This window comes from Acyrthosiphon pisum, chromosome A3 (assembly GCF_005508785.2).
Source record: "Acyrthosiphon pisum isolate AL4f chromosome A3, pea_aphid_22Mar2018_4r6ur, whole genome shotgun sequence".
In the NCBI taxonomy this organism is placed as follows: domain Eukaryota; kingdom Metazoa; phylum Arthropoda; class Insecta; order Hemiptera; family Aphididae; genus Acyrthosiphon; species Acyrthosiphon pisum.
The window spans coordinates 34,578,799-34,600,226 of NC_042496.1; the positions used below are offsets into that span (position 1 = coordinate 34,578,799).

The 21,428-nt window shown below is 25.8% G+C and overlaps 1 protein-coding gene across 4 annotated transcripts in view; it reads left to right on the forward strand.

Moving 5' to 3' along the window:
* LOC103310917 (leucine-rich repeat-containing protein 24-like) overlaps window positions 1–21,428 on the forward strand; it is a 153,721-nt gene that overhangs the window by 122,703 nt on the left and 9,590 nt on the right. The window contains exon 1 of one of the 4 annotated variants that reach the window (XM_003246798.4): window positions 12,037–12,340. The exons of the other annotated variants lie outside the window; for them this stretch is intronic. The gene's annotated coding sequence lies outside the window, so the exon portion shown is untranslated. Of the gene's footprint in view, window positions 1–12,036; window positions 12,341–21,428 lie in introns of those variants that run through there. 4 annotated transcript variants of the gene reach the window in all.

A 21,428-nucleotide genomic window follows, 5' to 3' on the forward strand; every position in this document is an offset into this window, starting at 1 on the left:
ACAAGCGTAAAAAAAATATTTATTGTATTTATGGATAGAATATGATAGAGAGTTTTTGTGGATCACTGTTGTGTCAAAGATTTCATTATTATTTAATTTTGTTAAAACTTAAAATCGTAAATTTTGTTTGATTACGAGTTGTATAAATAATTAAATACTCGATTGTTGAAATCTGATAGCTTACTAATGAGTAATGACCGTAGGCTTATATTGTCTACCAGTTATATAGTATTGTCGTTGTCATGTTCGGATAAAATAGATTTTTTTGTAAAAACCTTTCAAATGTTTTATTGTATTATAGTATATTATTGTACTCGGTAATAATGATTAAGCAATAGGCATGATGATGGCAAAATAAATGATTGATTTCACTTTCATCATTATCACAATATTTATTTATAAACATGGGGTGCCCCGCCACGCACTGTACCTACAGTAAGTACCTACATAATAATATATACATAGTGGATAATATGGGTATAACCGCAATTCCTAGAATATAATATATATAAATAAAAATGAATGTCGCTTTTTTCCGAACTCAAAATATTGAAAACTACTCGTCCGAATTACTTGAAATTCAACATAGATGTTTAGACGGATTAGGGGAAGGTCAGTAGCTATACGAAAATCGCAAAATATAACTCAAAGTCACAGGAAATAAAGATACAAGATTGGTACAAGTGGTGCGCTCTAACAGATTAATATTCAATATACATAATAACGTATATAAATAATAATAATAATTATAACCTACATAAAGTTGTTATTTCTCCTATAGCAACCATCTATAAAGAAAAACGGAAATCTGAAAATACCCGTCAAATTTGAAAAATTGGTCCAGCTGTTATCAATTGATGAAGTAATATTTCAAATTTCAATACATTTTCATTAACCGTTTTGTATATTTACTTGCCGATCACATTAAACGATAACATTTGAATAAAAAATTCTACATATCATCGTCCGAAGGCAAAATAAACAACTAATCACGAGCGAAGCTGTGACGGGTCGGCTAGTGTTATAATAAAAATGTAACTTGGAGTTCACTGTTTATTTTTATTCGTAGTACATTTTGGTACCTATGTACTTCATACGAATTCTACGAACGCAAGCCGTCTCGCACAGTCCATTGTTTTTCACAACTACTCCGTATATAAACTGTTACAGTATCGCGCACACACTACGGTTCTCTTTATAGGGCACAGGAAAAATTTAAAAAAAAAAAATATTATTAAAAATGTTGAAGGTTCCAAAATATTACACTGAGGAGAATTACTGATTCATCACCATAATATGTACCTATCTAATATACGAAGAGGCCGTTAATAATAACGGTTACTAGGTACCTACGCGTTAACACTCACCCATGTGACTCTCAATACATTTGTACTAAAATATTAGGTACCTACTTATATTATACTATTATAATTGACTGTGCCTTGAATAGGTATGACCGACTATTTTACCGTTGATTATGAAATAATTATTTGTCTCTTGTATTTTATTGACACAATATATTATACTCAATTGTATTAAAAATACATAGTATGGCGTATACCTATAAACTATAAAGTGGTTAGTATTAAAACTAATATGGATATAACTTTAAAATGAGTTATTGATGTAAGTACATAGAATTTTTTTTCATTTTAAGTTGATTTATTGTTCATATTGTATAGACCATTATATTAAGACTTTTTCGTGCAGCGAAGCTCACCCTAATCAAGTTGAGCTTAGAGGTGTAACAAGATACTCAAAATTAGCATTTAACTTAAAAAATGATTCAAAGTCAATCAAGATAAATCCTATCACACTACATTCATTCTAAAAATGGCTCTATGTACCAACGTTACTCTTTATGGAATCTGAATTCTCTCTTCCTAAACAGTGAATAAATAATAAAAATAATATGTCGTCGCTTACATTGTACCCAACAAATAATGTCCTACGCATGCTAAGCACACTGCTACACAGAAATACACAAAAAAATAAAACTGGTAATACACAGAATCCTTCTAAAACCAATCTGGATCAACTCTGAGGTAGTGCGAAAAAATCAAACATACGATGAATTCAAACTTTTTCAAAATATTTCCCTAAGCAAAATAATTAACGCCCGCCTCACTTTGTTTCTAATCTTCTTAATTCGAATCTCTACATGGGTACCACATATTTGATATTTGCACACCACGATATTAACTAGTCAATGGCAATGACCTTATTTTGTAATACATTATAATCAAATTAACAAAATAATGTCATCAAGGATAAAATACCATTGCTCGCTATCAGACGAGACATGCGGATTAAACCACAATATCGACTTACACACTACAGCCATTTTTGAATTTTTCTCGGACTTTGTGTGGCAAATCGATTCCTTTGGTTCTTGATAATAATAATAATATAATAACGAATAATTGTATAGTAATTATAATTTTAAATGCCAGCGTAATTTAAATGAATACACTAACACTCGTCATATTAAATATTAATGTAACAACGGACCCAAATTTTAACCTTTACAAACATGTTTTTACTAAATTCCGTAAATGTCTACAATAAGGAGCGGTTCAGCGGTGAGAACTAACATTTCTCACATTTTGTTTAAATTCTTCTACTAGGACAACACGCCGAATCATATACAAAGATACTATTCATAAAAATATGCATCCTACTCGAAGTTATAAAATACTTATCTGCGCATTGTTGTAAATAACTTTATATATTTTGAATCATGTTATAATTTTGCTTTTGATTAAAAATCCAGTGGCCACAGTTTTTGAGTATAACCTTAATAAATAAAAAGAATATATATATAAAATATAATAATATTAATTACAACCAACGGTCGCGTTGATGCGCTAAAGACCGCGGTCACGATGATTTATCACCATCAGATTCGGTAACCGAACAATGCATCAAGCGTCTATAATAATTGTTTCTGTATCGAGTAGACTCGAGTATTATTTACCAATTATTATTATGATCATAATAATTATGATATAATTATACAGACTTTAGTTAATGTTTTACCTACATAATATATGATATTTGAATGTACTATGGTACCTACCGAAGATTTTATATTATTTAGTAGTTACCCTACCCAATTGTTGAGTTATAGGTAACCTCTTAGTTTAAAAAAAGAAAAAGAAAACTAAATGGAAAAAGTATAAAAGTGAAAAGGTGAAAAAGTCCTCTATTGTTAGGTAGTTCACAGTTTCATATCGATATTGTAAGCAGCTAAGCTTGTTTGGCAGGGAGAATATATAAACATTTTCAAAGGTTAATTTCATGCATCAATGGCATTAGATTAATAAATAATAACAAGATCAAAAGCGTTTATGAATCATTGTGTGCGAAAAATATATACCTACTATGTGGAGTTCCCTATTGTTTTTATAGTTAGAAATTTAATGTAATACAAGTATTCTTAAAAAAAGATAATATTTTCGAAATTGTTAGATCACTATGCAATTGTATAAGACGAGAATTTTGTACAATTTTTGAATAATTATCTCTGAAAAAACAAATAAACCCAAAATGTTCACTAACGTAAATTATATTAGATAAACGATTTACCTACCTATAATATTGTACAAAAAAAACTGCTAGATTTCCAGGATTTTTCAATTTATACATAATACAAATAATTAGGAGTATGGACTGAATGCCAAAAATTGGTAATTCTATGTAATACCATTTCCTTGTGAAAATGTCCAACTGTCATTATACTGAAAAATATTTAAAAACAAATTAATCGTTTAAATTACAATAAAATGCAATTACTTTCCTACCGTCTTATTTTTATTATTATTTTTTTACAACATTTTTAATTTTAAGTTATATTTTACATTTTAATAGAATATTATTAATTTAAACGTTTTTCTTATTAAATTTGAAAGTCTTAACATTTCGAAAGCAAAATTATTTTCACCATTACTAAAAAATATGATAAAAATAAATATGACTGGGCACGATCTCTCATTAGATTCCGAGAAGAGTGATATACAAATAAATAGAAAAACTTAAAATTGTAATCACAATTAGGTATCAAAATTAAATGTACAATTGGACAGTATGAAATTATAATATTATATTAAACCTTGAATAATTGAAAATGAACAACACGTTGATAGATGTTTGGCATCTTTAAATTGTAGAATGTCAATTATTCATGCATCATGTATTATATATTTATATTATATTAATTGTGATTACCTATCCGAATTTCTTACTTCCAAAATCAATAAAAATAACCAATAAATAATCACTTGACAAACTAAATTTATTCAATTTATCATTTAATAGTTCCACGTTATAACCTTTATTGACAAATTAGTCTATTTAGTTTATACTAAAGGTCTCTACAAAACATTCCAAAAAAGTAGTTCTAAAATGCAACCATCGAATGATCAAAGAAAGACAAATAATTCCAGACACCCAATATTATGATTTTCTTGAAAGTGGTTACCAAATACACTGTTTAACAAATGCTATTTATTCTTTGTTGGAAACAAAGTCATATTATATTTATGTGGAATGTCTGTACGTAAAACACAGGCTTTTGACAGAGTCCCTAACATTGGAATTCTTAACGAGCTTAAAACCATCCAGTCTGTAGGTATTTTGACCGTCTTTTTAAATTCTTAAGATCGTACCTAAGTGAAAGATGTTAGATATCCTGGAGATAATTCGCATCCCACACGGCCACACGCCTTACTATATAGGTACCTATTATATTATATATACTATTATACACCTATACCTACTCGGAAACACACTGAGACTCAGATAAGCCCATACGATCACACATAACAAAAATATTTCACAAAGTCATATGCTTTACACGCAACTCGAACCAGATTCTTCATGTATCGTACAAAAATATTTAAGCATTTTTTTCACTTATATGGCCAATCTCCAGTTCTATGTAAAAAAAATAAATAATCGCATTCACAGATTATGTTTATTATTATTTTGGAACAACATAGCAAATGCGTAATTTGGGCATAATCACTCAACTCAGTCTCCTACTAAGTTAATCCTTGAACGTAAAGCTAAAACAAAAAAGGTGGATAAGTGGTTGTCGCTCTGCTGTACAGTAGGTTACAAGTGAGTTACTGTATAATATGTATGGTATTAAATTTGAATTCAATGATATAATATCATTGTATACAAAAAAAGATTCTGAGCGATAGCAGTTTGTCAATGTGGATATTTTATATTATATTGATATTGTTATTACCTATACTTGTTATTAATACGGTAGCTGGTAAGCTGAATTAATTTTATACAATTACAATAAAATAACTAAAACCATTATTCTTGGTTATTTAATATGTAATTTCGTCCAAATTTAAACATAAAATAACTATGTAGTAAACTGTTTTTTGTATTTTTGAGATTTTTTGGTTACAGAATAACCTACTTACGCAAAACCTTGTTATATAATTGTAACCTTTAATTTTGAAAAACAAATTGAACGGACTCCACCCTTATTGATTTATTGATAGTTAATATAGTAAAAAAAAGTAAATAGAAATGTGATTAAATAAGTCAGTGATTAATAGGAGTTAAAGTTATCTAATAGTCTGCATGCGTACATTAACATCGATATAGGATAAAATTTGTGTTTATTGCAACTGGATAATATAGATTTAAATCAATATGTATTGCTCATCGTGGATTAAGTCAATAAGTTATTACAGATTCTGTCCCATTTTGTAGCCCTAACTATCTTGGTTCACTTTTTTCTCGACCAATATACATTTGTTGTTATTAAATAACCATTTGAAGATTCACATAGTTTTAAATTCTTATTCCTGATTTTTTTTTTTTTTTTTAATAAACGTGAAATTATTCATTAAAATATAATATTTATTCAAGAAGTCAATTATTGACAAGTATACGCATAGGTACTTATATTTAAAATATGCAATTTATTAATATTGTATACAATATAAATAGCTACTCGACAAATAAAAATATGGTTTTTTTCGTCAATCGAGTTGAAATAGGTTAGGTTTTGTTGGTATCTTTTATTGACGATTATTGAAAATCATTTTATTATTTAAAAAAAACTATTCATCATAGGTGAGAAATTTGATTTACTATTCATAATTATATTTTCGAATAAATTATACCAAGGTTTAAAGTTAAATGTATTAAATATAATTATCGTATCTCATTTAAAATATTTCAAGGTATTTGCCAGTAGCTTAAATACGAAAATGAGAAAAAAATAAATAACAAAAACCTATAAAATATACGTTAAAGTTATGTAAAATATATATACCTACACATAAATCTAATATTGGGTAAATGGTTCACTGATTATAATAATTTAAAGTTTAGAAACGTGGAATAGGGAAATGCAGAAACTTCTTATCTCTATTTTAATTTATTACCACGCCATTCCTTTTGTCTATATTTCAAAATCATTACAATTAATACACTATTTGTTTGTTTCAATGTTTAAGTTTGTAAAAAATTATGAAACTACTTTTAACTAGCTTTAGATAAACTATTTAAAAACCTCTGAGAGAACACAGACTAATTATTTTATTGCCTTACCAATGTTTGAAAATAGATCAATTATTCTTTCTAATATTAAAGCTTACTAATAAAACTAATTGTAGAGTGTTAGATGTACATTTTCTATGTAACACCTTACATACTTTTAAGATACTAACTACTAAGGCGGAGACAACAAATGGGGGTGTGGCAACTGGCATCCTACTTAAATAATTTATAGCTTAATTAAAAATGATTCACAATGGTTAAGGCGTAATAACTAATATTATATCGACAATCGATACACGAATAATTCAACATACCTACCATTTATTTAAACATTTTCTGTAAAATACGGGTACTTCTACCTAAGTCTTTAAAAGTTCAAAGAATAATATTTGAAAAACATGCAAAACTATAGAATCATAGAATTATTATGACTATCTTTTAAATAATAACAATTGCATTTCATTATGTTGTTATATGTTTAATGTATATTGATGTGTGTATCATAAGTGAATATTATAATATTTTTTTTTAATGTTTTAAAATAACATGTGATACATAATATTATTGGAATAAAAAACAGAGCTATTTGCCAATACAATGGTAAAACTGAAATTTACTTAAAATAGTATCAAATTTACTGACGGAGCTTCATATTTTTTAAATTTTATAAATTATACTATTATTGGCAGATTTTGTTGAAGGTGCGAGGATTGTGAATATTATTATAAACAATATAAACAAACAATTACCTACTGAAAAGATTTATTTTCAGGTTAACTATACATTACATATTTTTCTCTAATATTCCAACAACATAAAATATTTTATAATTCTAAACACATTGCATTTATTACTAGTACGTTTGTTCATTGCACGTGATTTCGTTAAAAAAAAATGTATCAGTATATTCGAACACGTAGCTGATTTCTTGGACCGTGACATTGCAGAGCTCGAAGATTTGTATCAAAAGTCGTTTGTCGAGAAAATTTGTGGTGAGAAAGCTATCTGAAGATAGTGCGGGACAAGTAATAGCGAGTAATAGAAAAATGATCTTGTAACAAACAAGACATCGCTGTACAGTTTGTCACAAAGTTTAAAAGAAACTTTCATATGGCACTGTGAGTTTTACATTTCTTTTTAAATTTACCTCTCAATGAAATGATATTTATTTGAAACCATATTTTAATATTTATTTTCGTCGTATAATATTTTTTATTAATCTTAGACCTTTGGTACATATATCAGCCATTATATCAGCGGTTTACGACATTATTCTGTTTAGTCGTCTGCATTCAAACTTTGAAGTGATTAGCGACCACTTTTATTATTTAAATATTAAACTGCGCAGTGTTTAATTATATTATATTTCTGAAGTTTTCTTCATTTAATTCAATAATTGTATACAAAGAACATTTTTTTTCAATTTAGATGAGTGACTTCGATTATGTCTGATAATATGTGCAACAACCTGAATTAATTTGTTTTTGTTTTATTGATAATTATTCAGCTTCGACAACAAAAGCAATAGCGCTACATGAATTAACATTTTATTAAAATATTAGTGTTATTAACAAGTTGTATTTGTCTTAAGATACAATATAATAAAAACAAAACAAACTTAAGATTAAAGCATAGAGCTTTACAATAGACTTGATTGTTTGTATCATATAATCATATCACAATAAAAATAATAATAATAATATTGGTAGGTATCGAGAATTTTCATTTGTTTGAATAACTGAGTGGCATTATATTTATTCCCCGTATTGATACCTAAACTTTCTACAATAATATTATTTATTTTGAGTTCCCTATCTTTAATTGCCAGTAATATAGCTATTGATCCCACCGTAGGTACCTATATGTATATACGAGCATACGAACAGACATTTAATGAAAATATCTTTGAAATTCGAACATACATTTTAAAATATTATGTAATATTATATTTGGTGATAAATTTGCTTCAAGCTTCTAAGTTCAGTGTTAATGTTTAATGTACTTTATAGGCGGAAATCCATTAAAATTTCAGGGGGCTAACAGTATTAACATTAATGTGATCGGGGGGCTTCGATCCTTAAAAACTAAAAAAAGGAGGGGGCTTGACGAACTTTTAGTGGATTAATTGATTTTACATTTTTACTGAATGCAAACTTGCTATGTTGTATGTTTGTAAGACGGAGTCTACGCATAACTTGGTTTATGACGTATTCTTATTTCTTAACAGGGATGACTAATACTTTTGTTCCAGATTGACGAAAATAATTCATCATGCCAAATATGTCAAATATTTATTATTTGAATATTATATATTTATTTATTATTTATTTATCAATAAAGTTTTGTGATTATTTTTATAAGTTTATAACTTGAATCATATTTATAATATTTTTATTTAAATTCAACAAACAAATAATAATTGTAATATTATGAGTTGATAATTTATGAGTAAAATGTATAATACAATATTTAGCACATTTAGCAAATTAAATTAGAACTTACCTAATACCTATCATTACAAATAATTTGAAAATGTAACTGTCGAATTAACCGTACCTTAACCGCGGTAAATAAAATGTTATTATTTTATTTGTATTAATGCTTATTAATTCTGTATAGGTACCAAAGGTGGGCATTAACTATTTAAAAAGTTAAAGTTAAGTTGAAAAGTTAATATTTTTTTAACTTTTTAACTTAACTAGATAGTTTATTTTTTAATCAACTTATGAACTTAACTAGTTTAATTTACAGTTGAAATATCTTAGCTTTTTTCAGTTGATTTAAAAAAAAATCCATCAAGTTAAAAACATTTTGAAATTTTTCGTTTATACATAAATATTACTATTACACATGAAGGTTATAACTCATCTTCACGTATTATAACATTCAATTGCTATACGATATAAAAAAATATATTTGCTAAATTATTTTCTTTGAGATGAGTATATACTTTAAATTAATAAATAATAGAAAAGTAAAAGGGTATACAGTGTGCAGTATGATAAAAGTTCAATAAAATTGTTTTTTATAATTTATAATTTAGAAACTAGAAAGACACATTCACTCTTTATGTGATTTACATACTAATTAAAAAAAATAGATTAACTTTTTTTAAACTGAGTTAAATTTATCATTTGTCAACTGTTAACTTTTAACTTATCGATCTTGTATCCTCTTAACTTAACTTAACTCGAGTTAATTATTTTCATTAACTTGTCCACCTTTGGTAGATACTAGGTAGTTATGCGAAAAAAAATGATTTATCTAAATATTTTTATTTTTACAATTTATTATAATTTTCAAAATGTATAAAAAGAATTGAGTTAAACATTAAATGATTTATGGAATCAAAATACTGATACTATAATATGAATAAAATAATATTAAAATATGGAATAAAAAGAGTAATATAATAAAGCATTGCAATATAGTTTTTATCAAATTAATTATTTAATTTAATACTTTATAAGAAAATAATATTTATACTATGCAATTGCATTGTACACTATTAGTATTCAGTTATTTTTATGATTATAACACATTTTTATATAGTCTCGAGATTCGCCCATAAATAATACGAAAGTTTAATTTTTATTTTTTTCACATTTTTTCAGATTTCATCCCTTAATTTGTATTAAATTAATACAGTGTATAAACTTGTTATGAATTCATCATAGTCAATATACGCGTATTTATATTTCTAATATTGATCATACATTATACATAGTATGTAACGACATTATTGATTATTTTAAAAGAAAAACATAAATGAGACATCATGAGACATAGGTATAGGTACAAAAAATTGAAAAAGTTAAATAAAACCTTTAACTTTACCGTAGTTTTTTAGGTTTTTATTGATGAATATTATGTATGACATACCTACCACAACATATGTTTAAAATGTAAAATTATAAAATGCGTAAATCTTCTTTGAATCACTAGATGTGTCTTGTCTTGCTTGCATAATATATTTGCTTTTACTTAAATTACTTATATATAATACTCATATATATATATGTATATAAATATATATACACAGTACACACGAGTATATATGTTTTTGAATAATATAATTTATTAAATTAATCACGTTCTTAGGGCCGTTAATCGCCTTAAAACAAGCCGAGCAAACATTCACATTCATGGCCCATGTACAGTAATCTCTTTGTTAATCCCTAACAATGTTAAGTCGTGACAAACGGTTCATATAGAGTATGTGTATTAAACGAAAGTCTATTTTTTGTACCTATTGTTTTCGCGTATGAAGTTTAATAAATATAGAATTTAAAATTACTTTAGAGTAATATTTGGAACTGTTAAAAAAAATAATTCTATAAATTAGGAAGGTACCTATTATTAAATTGCATGCAAGTACCAACTTATATTTTTATGTTTGTGTTAGAATAACTTAGGCAATTCAATACGTAAACTAAAAATTCTTTGTAAAACAAAAGATCCACCATCAATAAAAAAGTTAAAAATAATACCGTCGAACTTCTGGATATAAATATAAATAATGTCTAAATTCACCAAAATAACATAAATAACAGGTTGTACCTAATTGTGGTATGGAGGGCCATTAAAATATTAAATTACAAATTAATACATCCATATATAATTATAATACAATACATGTATTTACCATCTAACATTTGTTCTTGCATTAATCACGAAGTCCAGTCACATTTAATTATTTACTTCAACAAGTACAATTCAAAATATACTCCTTAAGCGGACCGCAGTGTTGCAGTTTAGTTTTATTACCCACCTCGTTGGGTTCTAATTGCAATTCAGAATCAGTGTTTTCTAACCAGGTCATCGACAAAGTAAATATAATTAATTTAACCACATCCCCTAAGTGTTGGTCAATGGTCAATATACCTACGTAATAGTTATTCCGTATATTGGTAACTCAGCGTCAATGTATTTTTTTAATTTAAAGCCCATCGTATGCCATAACGAATACGCCCTAATTCGATTTTAAATCGGTCACTTTGTAGTCATGTCTGATATACAGTGATTCATCACTATTATAAAATATGAATACAATTATTAAAACTACATATAAGTACATGACAATAATTTAAAGATTATATTATTTAGTTGTGTTCGTCTAAATTTTAATGTTCCATAACAATTAGGTATTGATGAGTAAAATAGTAAGCAATTCAAAAGATCAATATACCTAATATACCTACCTTAAAATAATAAAACATGAATCTAAGGTAAAATTATTTTATTAATGCGCTATCATTTGTAAGGCTTTTTAATAGTTGTGCAAATTAATATTTAAAAAATAATAGACGTTGGCGTTTCATCGATAAATGGCCTAGACTATACTAAGCATTCAAATAAGTATATAAAAATAATTTGAAATTGTTTTAACTTTTAATGTATTTAAAATATAAGATTAGTAAATTAAACTATCAAATGTATTTTCTATAATTGTTTTTATATTTTGTGATTTATAATAATAATAATTGAAGGTTTGTGTGTGAAAAAAAATGGGTTTCTTGATTTGATTGCTATCACTGAACAACAACAAAAAAAAATTATCATTTAAATTCGAGGAAAATGATTATAGCAAGAGGTTATCAGCCAACTAATATCTGTGCAAAACACACATTTCAATAGAGTGGGATTGAAAATATAAAAATAACTCGCATCAAAAAGCAATAATGGATTATATTTTATATGACGTCTAGTATTGCATTATACTTCATTTGTATGTTTTAAAATTGCTAAGTTTTTCATGTAAGTTTAAATAAGTGCTGTATTGTAAATCTAACGGAAACTAAAAATTAATGTAAGTATCAAAATGTGTAAAATATCATTCGATATTATGCATCTATAGGCAATCTATGTGTGTAATGTGTATATCTTGTGACCATATAATCTACTGAGTCACAAAACTAAATGTGAATAAAGTTATTGGGACGTCGATAAATTATCAAAAATAAAATTAGGTCATTGTGATGAGCACATGGCGATTGAAACTGCAGTATTTCACCAACTCCCCTTTTCTAAATACCCTACTCTGCAAAATGCGAATATTTGAGTGATTTATATGATTTCATAAACCAATGATTCCATATTGAAACCTGATACTTATATTTTATTTATTCGTGATACAGCACTTAAGGATTATATCTACTGGGTATCCGATCTAACACTGTCCATAATAATATAACATTATGACGATATTGAAACAGCATTTTTCATCTAATGAATATAAAATATGTTTAAATTATTTTTTGTAATAGTATTTTTTGTATAGTAAAAATAATTTTATATTTATTTAAATTAAAACCTTGTGTTTTGTTTTTTTAAAGTTTTAAATCATATTTTATGGACGATTTTTATTTTATTTATTCAATGTTTTTATATTTAAACCAATGTTCTAAATTGTTTATTAATTATCTATATATTTGTGGACTCAAGCAAAACGATTTTTATGATTGATGTAAATAAAGGTATAGAGAAAAAAGTTTAATTATTTATACATATATATTTTTTTTAAGTTTTATAGAAACTAATCAACGTTTACAAATGATACTTCGCTATTTAATTTAACAAATAGCAATTATGATAAAATAGGCATATACCCAGACAGCATTTTGTAATGATAATATTATAAGAGTATTATAATAACGTTATACTAATATTATTCGTTATTATAATGTTATAATAATATTATTAAACAAAAAATTGCTGTCTGGGTAGGTACTCTTTTTTATAAAACATAAATCTTTGGAGCCATTCGTTTTGTGTTTAGAGTTTATTTTTTTTTTTTAACAAATATATTAGATTAGAGATAACATTGATACACATAAAACAATTTTAATTGACTGTGGGACTATTTATTTTATTTATTAAAAAGTCAAAAGTGTTAAATTTCCATAAACTGTACAAAAATAGCCAAAATATTAAAAAAATTATAAAACCCAAAAAAAGTAGAAACATTATTGTAACATTATAACTTACCTGTTAGTAATGTAAATTAAATTAAAATATTATTTATGATCAATTATAGTATTAAACTAGATTAATATCATACTAAAAAAAAATTCTTACAACATCATATATCAAATTGTATATGAATTAAATTATAATTAAGGTTGCCTTAAAGATTTTATATTCATTTATATAGAAATGTAATTAAAATTATAAAGAAGACAAGATACCGACACTGGGTGTTGGTCAATTGTCTCACTTCACTTATCTCGACGCAAGATATAAGTAGAAACGTATAATTATTTTTAATTAAATTGGAAAACTTTTTTTTCTTAAAATTTGGATATACGTCATTCTCCAAAGTACATACCTAGGTCCTCAAAAAACAATATTGAGTTCAGATTTTTAAAATGTGTTTTAGCTATTTAATATTTACCAAATAATATATAATATGGATATATTACTATTTACTGTAATGTAATTTATTTAAAGATTTTATTTAAGCCATTAAACATTTTATGGAAATAAAATATTTAAATTTCGTAATACATATTTGGCACAAATAATGATGAGTCACATAAAAGGTGTATTGGTGAGTATATTTCATATTATAGTAAATCATATTACATAATGTTTGCTACAAAGGCATTTTAATTTGTATTACTTCTACAAATATAACACTTTGTTGTAAAATGTCAATGGTTTTTTTGATCTCTTAAAAATAATCAGTTTGTCTTCAAAAATAGGTATAAACTATAAATGAAAAATTGTCATGAATAAATTAATGATTTATATATCAAAAATAATAATTATTTAAATGTTAGTAAATTAAATATAATTATTTATTATAATATATGTATTTATGATACACTCATAAAGAATATAATAATAAAAACTACATAAATATAATATTGGGTATTTTTTAGCAGATATAATTTAATTTATATAGAAAATAAACTTTGATGAAAATTTGTGGCTTATTCAAATTTTTAGTTCTCATGAAATTTAATTTTGATTAAATTAGCAACAATTTAAGTATTTACTATGACAAAAAAGTAATTAAAAAATAACGACATAATCTTTAGAAAATCTTTTAAAATCTTATAAGATAAATCTTGAAATAAAAACCTAAATTATAATTTTAATCAATAAGGAATACCTACTCTAAGAGATTTATCTTCCATATATCTAACCCCTATTTTAATATGTCACAAGGTTTTTGAGAATTGAGTGATATAACAAAATAAGGGTTTTGGGGGACGACTATTCATGTGGTGCATTTATTATTATAATAAGTTTAAAATTAAATAAGATAGTAACCATGAAAGTACCCTTCAAAATCATGCTTCTACAAAACGCAAAATAGGTTTACATTTCCACTAGCTAATATGAGATCATTGTATAAGTTTGCGTAGAAGAACCTGAAACATCCCATAATATTGCGTTAGTTAGAAAACTTAAAAGGTTTATTCTAAACATAATGTGCATATGTATATATATATTCTAAATTTAAATTTATCGATTTTTTTTAGTAACAAAATGTTATCATTATAAGTTCAATAATAACCAAAAATGCTACCTTTGATTACAAAAAGTAAAACTAATGTCTTCATTCATCAATAATTTGGGGTTTTAGGGTATGACCATCATTGTGGTGTAGGTACCTATTTATTATTACAATAAGTTTAAAATTGAGTAAGGTAGTATGGCTAGCTACCGTAAGTAACATTAAAATTCCATATTCGCAAAACGCAATATGGGTTTATTTGATTCAACACACTGATCGGTCTGTACTGACCAACACCATTACGTTCACTAATATTATATTATGAATTATATATAAATACACATTTGCTGTAATCAATCAAAACCACTTATGAAATCGAGTTTCAACCAAACTTTTTTATCATCATTAAGATAAGCCCCGGTAACTAAACCATTTTCAGACTATTGCTTACCTACTTATATAGTACATATAAACGTTTTTGTTTTGAATTTGCAATAATATCAGTAATACACTTAAAATATTGTAATTGTAATAATTTTGGTCATAAGTATTATTTGAAATACGTACTTTAATTAAAATAAAAATAATTAACACAATAGTTATTTATCTCATTCTAATTTTATCAACAAAAAATTGATTTTATGTTGGTAGTTACTTTAAATAATTAAATTGTTTTAACAAATACACTAATATATAATACTTCTCCCAAAATTGTTCCAACTGATTTTCCTATAATTCCATGAAAATATATTATTCAATATTTTATTATATTGAGTTAAAATTGTATTAATATATTATAAAATTAATTAGAATAATAGCTTGATAATAATAATTAAAAATTAAAAAAACTGAGTACCTATAATCTATTATTATTATGATTGTATTTGTTATTTTTATATAACGTATAAAACAACCACATGACGGCATTCTAAATTGTATTATTGTTACTTGTTAGTCATAAATGTCACTTTTATGACGATTGTAATTTTAAAATTTCTAATGAATTATTAAACAAATAATTATTAGAGTATTTTATTATAACAATTATACATTTTATAATATTATATTATTGCAACTTAATATTACTATATTACATTGATAATTATTAAAATTATTTCTGATCTTAAAATAGTTGAACGTGTGCAATACGTATGTATATTATTATAAACTATTATTTATTAATTTCAAGTGATGCGATTAACGAGGTATAGAGCTATAGGTCACTAGCTATAAGATACGAGGTATAGAGCTATGGGTTTTAAAATGTATTTGTTTTTATTTTTTTAATTCACATTTTCAAGATTAGCAAGCAAGTATCATAAAAGTATCATGCAATACTATAAAGTATACATTGGACATTTAACAAAGCGAGTACTTAAAACATGAATTCTTCTACAGTTTTCGGCAGAATTAAAAATTGGTTAAGTACGCTGTGTTAAAATAATATCTCATTATTATCCAGTTAACATTAACATTAATAATACACTTACCACTGTCTCGCTACGAGGTGAGCCGTGGGCGACGTGGCAACACTCGGTCACTTTATTTAATAATTATTATAAAAGAAAAACAAAATGTCTAAAATATGCAAGAGAAATATTGTTAGATAAAACAAAAATAATATAAGCCTGAAAAAAAATATTGTTGACTTTAAAATATGACTGGCAACAAAAGTTTCATTAGTTCTTTCTTCCCTTTAACTTTTAGAAGTTTTGGAAAATATTTTGCGTACATTGCCGTTACAACGTTACGTTATTAAATGGGACAGACAATAGCATATCGATCGTAAACCACAACGGATGGCAAGATAAAATTTATAATCGAGTTTCTCTATTCAATCTAAAAATACGTAACTATGAATTAAACTTATTATAAATTACATCATTTTTTTTCATATAAAACTCATATCTCTATAACGTATTTTCTTCCATTGTTAACAGGGTGAAAAAAAAATATGAAAAGACGCGTTTAAGAATTTCACTAATTTTAGTCACTGGTTGTTTTGAGGAATTTTCGTTTTTGATAAAAAAAATAAATAAAAATATATCATCATTATATTAAAGATATTGTATTACTTACCCGACAATTTCAACCTGTGTCACGATTTTACAAGTCTAAAGTTTAAGTCTTAGAATATTCTACTGAAAATGTTTTAGGAGTATGACATTGCCGTCCCCAATTTTTGGTAAGTCCCCACTTACAGCAAAGGAATATTAATAATGATATCTAAATGTCTCGAATTAAAAATTAAAAGTAAATATTTAAGTTTTAAAGATCATTGTGAGAACAGCGGTAACGACAATTCTTGATAAACGAATACACAAAGTATGTGGGCAACAAAGTTCTAAAATGTTCACTCTGTTAAATCATTAAAACCATAAAAAAGTTTTCCATAGGTAGTTTTATATAGTTACCAGAAAAAAAAAAAGATTCTATTTTGTACCTGAAATTATATTAAGAATACGTCTACATAATCATGACACTTTCACTAATATTTTAAGTTAATATCATATACTCCTCGATTGCATTAGCCTTACTTTATATACTTTATATTACTTTGTAAAGTAACAAAACCTCCTTCAAATGTATTGAATTATTTTCATTTACATTTATTTCTGACCTTATTTTTAATTTTTTTTTATCACAATAAGAAAATATATAGTTTTATGTATATTTGATTTGTAATGTTGAATAGTAAAGTTATGAAATTTATTTTAGACGCCCACCTAGAAAATATAAGAAACTAATGTTATAAATTTCAAATTGATTTATTTTTTTTTAAGTACGTTCCAGTTAATTGTACAATGGTTTTGCAAAAAGGAAGAATATCAAACGTCATTTATTTAACTTTGTTTATAAAACAAATTATATTTTTTTTCTACAAATAGAATGATTTTCAAAAATAAAATATAACTTATTGTTTAATGAAAAAAAAATTTTAAGGTTTAATTTTATTTACGTACTAAAAATAAACGTAAAGCCATGCACTGACAAGATTACAACAAATAACATTTTTTTTTTTAAATATTAAAGTTTTTAACAAAATATAAAGATATTTTAGAGCAATATATAATTTAATTTTACCATAAAAAGTAAATTGACATACAAAAAAAAAAATATTTGTTACCGGAAAAGTAATTTTTAAAAGCTATATCAGTTTCGTTATCCTGTATATATATACATACATTAATAATGCAACGTGCAGAGTGCAGACAAACACACACACAAATATATATATATTTTTCATGTTGAAAAACTTAAATTACTAAACTTTATAATATCACATAATGTGTTTAATTAAAAATCTGTTACGAGGAACACCACCGACAAAACGGTGCCGAAAAAACTTAAAATGGTTATTTTCTAGAAGATCAGAATAATGGTCTTGTCGACAAATCATTTTAACAAAAACTAAAAATATGGCGAACAATATTCTCGGCTTATGTTAAAATAATGTTTTATTTAATTATAAACTGTATTATTAAATTATATTTTTTCGTATGATTCCTTATAAGTTTTTCTGGTATAATGAACTTTGTTTACGTACCTATACCTAATATGGTTATTTTATTATAAACTTCACATTAAAATTAAGATATATTATTTTGAATTATTTAAATTTAGTTACGATCGATACCATTAATACGATGTGTATCTGGGGGGATATGACAGTCACTCGTTTAAATGGTTATTATACCTTAAAATATTCCAGATCCACGACTGGATTATCCAGGTATTCAACATTGATATTTTGTTTGGTCGGATTTATTTGCAGGCGCACATGGTTTAAACAAACAAATTATATTTTCTAATGTAACATTTGAATCAAGTTATGTTTAAAAATATAAAGCCGCAACCGGTTTATTGCTGTCAGTAGTGGAGGTGCCACCACCGAGTAGGTCAGGTCGATCGATGTGGTGATGAAACACACAGTGGGAGTACTTGCGCCACCCACTGATTTAATAATAATAATATTATTATCATATGTATTTGTTGGGTGCAATGTTGTGGTTGGGACAAACGGCAGTGTGGTTTTCAAATAGCTCCTATAAGTAATACGTTAGAAAAACTAGGTGTTCATAAATCAATACCTAGTTTATCTAATAACATAATAATATTGTCCGCTTGTCGTAATTAATTGTCGTTTCATAAAGAAATATATTGTAAATGCTCAATAAACATTTTAACAGACGGTAAATATTAAAACACACCTGAATTCAGTTTAGAGGGGTTTAGCTATTATATTTCACTAAAAACTTGCAAGGTAGTGAGAAAATATCCACTTAAAATTCTGACTGTAATTCCATTGGGTTATAAAAAACAACTGGTTACAGTAAATCAGACCATAAAGTAAAACGTTATGACCTAGCTGAGTTCCAATGAGAATAATAATTGTTAGTTATTTATTTTTATAACTAGCATTAATAATTAATTACAATGTTAAATAATAAATATTCTCACAGAAACTGGTATCGCATACGTTAGTTAGTTATTATATATTTTCAGCTCTTATAGGTATTGACTTTTTCGTATCGTATCAAAACAAAAATGTGAATTATTCAATAGGGAATCATATTATCACAAAATATATTCTATATCATATGAATATAGATATCCGAAACACATAAGTATAGGTACTTATATTTATTTGGGTATACAATACCGCTGCTATGAATGCACAACATTTTATTAAACAATCGATTTTCGGGTAATCTTTGTATAGGTAGGTACTTATTTAATTTTGACCACAATAGGTATTTTACTAATTTCTCGTGGAGTGATTTTTTTACACGATTGGTTAGTATTTAAAACAAAATGTAGATTAACCAGTGATCTTTAGGTATGAGGTATTTTTAGAAATACAATAAATAATAATTGATCAAGTCTTATGAAATAACTCATATTATAATAGCCCATAGGGCGCGCTTGCTAGGCACTTAACAAGTATGTGTTAATATAATTAAAAAATTATATTATTGTTTATATACACTGTATATTTATAAATTTTGTACGATGACCCATAAGTGAGTCACAACTGGTTTACATTGCTAGTTACTCGACAGCTATAATTATTTTCTTAAATGGTAGTATTAAATAGTTATTATCTTTTCACTGTTGAATAATATTACATACCTAAAGTGTCTATTATAAATAAAATATTAATTCACAAACAGTTTGATAATAGGGTACTTACATTAATATCTGTTTACGGTATAATTATAAAAAGGACAGTTGATTAAAAATGAATTTCATTTTAAAATGTCATCAGTTCAACTGTTGTTTTTTTTTTTAATTTCTTACAACACGAATGTTCACTACCTATATTAAAATATATTTGGGGGACGGATTGGCTGTCGGTGACGAAGCGCACCTTCACTGGTTCGAAACCAAGCCACGGGCGGTACTTCTCTTCGGGCAGTCATGGTGTCTGGAGAGAGAGGCCGCCGTCCCCCACACGGACATGGCAGATACCTACGGGTGCCCACTAGAAAATTCTGCCAAACTAACAAACTCAAGTGTTGAAACCTACTAACGTGCCCTCCCCACAGTTGTAAACCACCCAATGGCCTAAATTGCCGCGGGTTAATTAATAAAAATAAAATAAAATAAAATATACTAAATAATGCTTAAGACTTTGGAAAGCAAATATACTAGTTATAGGTATTAATATTATTATTTATTTTAACTATTAACTATTAAATAATAAATAATTATTGTTTCATGTTAAAAATAACGCTTAATATTTGAACTATTTTTATATACCTATTATATTAGGGTAGTACGTAATTTATATAGGTAGGTTACAAGCAACGTTGAGTTATTACATTATAAACATTATTTTAAAAATGAAATTTCAATTTTGTATTAAAAAGTTTTTAATATTAATGCCTTTAATATAGGTAACACCTACAGTTTAAAAAAAATACTGAATTCAGAGGGAAAGTGTTTTGGAAACTTGTATCTTGTCGCTCTTAATATAGGTAGGTACATATCATAATGTTGTGTTATTCGTTAAAGTTTTAAATAACTATTAATACAAAATATCTACGAAAATAAACAATAATTACACATTTGCAAAATACTTAAAATATGTGACAGAAAATCATAATATAATTTAATTATAAATGTATTAAAATCACTTTGATAATTATTTTATTTTTAAGATATTATAACACCGTCACTTATAATAGTGCACTAAAGAAAACCAAGCAGGTAGTTAACTGATATAACAATATTGGTCATAAAATAGTAAACTTATGAGACACGTTTCGTTAAGTATTTAAATGGTGTCTTAAATATCAAAATAAGATATATACTTACCAACTATTAAGTATGGAAGAATATGTTTTACAAAAATCAATAACTGTCCAGCTGAATTTACTTTATTTATCTATACGCAAAAACCTTGTGGCTAGCGATTTTGGATTACCTA